Below are 3,130 nucleotides of genomic sequence, written 5' to 3' on the forward strand. Positions count from 1 at the left end.
GGGATGGGGATTTGCCAAGCAAGCCATCTTCTTCAACATCCTTGGCTAACTATACAGTTTTGACTACAATTGACAGGAGCAATCTAATGCCTACAAATACAACCATGCACACAGATAAAGCTCAAGCTATATTACAAGTACAATTGCACTAAAACTCAAGCAGTACCGTGTACATTCTCAAGTATCATGAAATGCAGATCCAACTGGCAAGCAAGAAAAAGGGAATAACTTTGGATGGGACTGGCTTAAATTGGACACAAAATAATTATTTCTTTGAGAATTTTTTTTAACATGGATTCAGCAGAAACTTGGTTAGAAAGTCGCCTTGCCATTCAATCAGGAAGTTATGTCAATCTATGAGGAAAAAAAGGGAATTTAATCAATTTATGCAAAGTCTACTTGCTAGATTTAAAAAAACGAGTGGACATGCATGAGATAAGTTAATCATATTGCCATGGTAGATAAGCCCCAAACAATACATAGCAATGATTACCATGACATCAGAGTGAGCTATGGCCAATGGACTGCACATCCCCATAGAGTAAATTGGCCTAATTAAATGCATGTACCTGGAAGTATCAGATAACTTTAACTCAGAGGCCATGAAAAAGAAAGAAAGAAAAGACTAAATAGCACTTCAATAATTATGCATATATGACATTCCAATGAGAACACGGGTTCACATGCATGCAATCAAAATGATTCGGTAACAGGGAGATCCTTGGGAAACTTAATTTAAATAAAATCACACTTATAACAAAAAGGTTATTTGACAATTTACCTTTCAACAAATTTCCAGAAAGTATAGTTAAGATTCAATATAACTTTCCATCCGCATTTAGTGTATTAGAAGTTGCTTTGTATTAGTGTGTGCTGCAATGCACAGTTGTCCAAATATAGATCATGCAATAGAATTAGGAAAATGGGAGAGCAAGTAAATGAGGCAACGATAGGAACCTGAAATGGCAGAAGCCATGATAGTTTTCTCCCTAACGCATACTCGACCATAAGGATTTACTCCAGAATCCGATAGCCTGCTAAAACACCTAAAAAGCAGAAACGGGGTGGAAAAATAAAGAAGAAAACTGAAAACACCAGATTTTCACTTGAATTGTTGCTTGAAGCTTTTCGTTGCCAAAGTACAAAGTAAAATAAAAGGCAACCTAAGCTTGTATGCAGGTATATTCATGTCTCATGAGTCCATAAGTGAAGACTCCTCCACAGGTTGGTGTTGTCCACCTGCTGCTTCCTTCAAACCCAGAAGAGCAGTTTCGCTCAGCCGAGTAGCCATGGCGTAGGCCTGGATCGCCTGTGTCGCCTGGGCGGAGCTGGCCTCTCCATTAGCTCAGCTAGCTCTTCTCGCCCTAAACTGTGGGACCAATCGATCCGTCTCATTCTCTCTTTCGCAGTGACGTCCCCTATCTCACACTGACGGATCCTCACCCTCTCTCTCGCATTGACAGATCCAATTACCTATGAAATAAAATGCAACAACTACCAATTAGTGCCATCAACATAATGCAATCTTGTCATTTAATTTGTACACAGCATATCTAATGCATACCTCTTACACGCAAACATGTATAATGCAATCAAAATACACACCGTATCCACTGATGAGATCTGAGATCAATAAAGAAGTAAGACAGAAAAATACTGATGCAAACTGATTGGTGGCGTTCAGGAGGGCCCCGGAGGGCTGCACGCGTTGGACATGGGTCGGGGCGGATTGGGTGGGGGGGCGGTTAGCGTTGCGAGGTGCTTGACGCCATGGAGTTGGGTCGGAGGAGTGCCGCGCTGCGGCGTGCTTGGGCCTGAGGACTTGGCGTAGGAGCACGGTGAGGACCTGGGTGGTGGACTGAGATAACGCTGGTGGAGGAGGAGGGGGGGTGGAAGTGGACATCAGCCTGATCTGATGAGACCTCGAGGAGAGGAGCGGGATCCGTGGTGGTGGTATGTCCAGGATCGCCATTGGCGAGCCAGAGAATGCGAAACAGAGGTCGCGACCGTCACACTTCTGTAATCGACAGGAATCTAAGGCTGGTCGTAATGGGAGTATCATAGCTAGTATCATGCATGCCAAGTAGGCAATTTTGATGATGTGGCATAGAATTAAATGAAGAAAGAGATGATTGAGTATCATACAATAATACCGTATCATAATAAATGCAATGCCACTATGTATCATGCATGGCAATAAATAAAGTCATCTATGATACTAGTACATGATACTATGTATTAGGGAGGTAGTATCACATACTAGTACCATATGCATGATACTAACTTATGATACTACCCATTACAAGCAGCCTAATATAGGCCCATTAATCTATTAGGCCCAATTGAATGTCAGATGCCCAAAAATGCAACCGGAGCAGCGGCCCGAGAAGACCAACGCAGCCCATACGCGCGATTTAGCCTGTACATGCGAGTAAGAGCATATCAGACGGCCAAAAGAGCTTAAAAGTGACGATCTAACGGATAGAAATGTTGATGGCCTGAGAGGGCTGGAAAAGTGCTCAGTTATAATATATCTAAATAAGCTCTAGTGGCGCCAAGTCTCTTGCCTCTGCATTCTTATTGGACTTGCGAGGTTGCTTAGCTTGCACACATACTTGGCACTTAGAGCCTTTGACAGTAGAGATTTCGGAATTAAATTCATATTGACTAGCCGCGTCATGCAACCAAAGTTAACATGACAAAGTCGTGAATGCGAAATATCAGACTCATTGTTGTGGCAAACATTATTAATAACTTTAATGCAAATATCTGACAAAGAGAGGCAGAACAAGCCTCCGCTCTCATAGTCTTTTCCAACAAATTGTCCATACTTAGAAATTACAACTTTATTGGATTAGAAAACCAACTTAAAACCATCTCGACATAAACGGGAACCACTAACGAGATTTTTATTTATGGACGGCACATGATGAACGCTCTTCAGACGCACAGTCTTCCCCGAAGTAAACTTCAGATCGTTCGTACCAACACCTCGAACGATGGCATGTAACCCGTTCAGCCGTTCCCCATCAGCACGGGTGAAGTCCCTGTTGCCTGGTAAGAAAAAAACATGGAGGCGTCAGCACAAACATGTACATTGTCACCGGTGTCAATTAACCACACTACTAGG

The sequence above is a fragment of the Triticum aestivum genome, chromosome 7A, assembly GCF_018294505.1.
Source record: "Triticum aestivum cultivar Chinese Spring chromosome 7A, IWGSC CS RefSeq v2.1, whole genome shotgun sequence".
NCBI lineage: Eukaryota > Viridiplantae > Streptophyta > Magnoliopsida > Poales > Poaceae > Triticum > Triticum aestivum.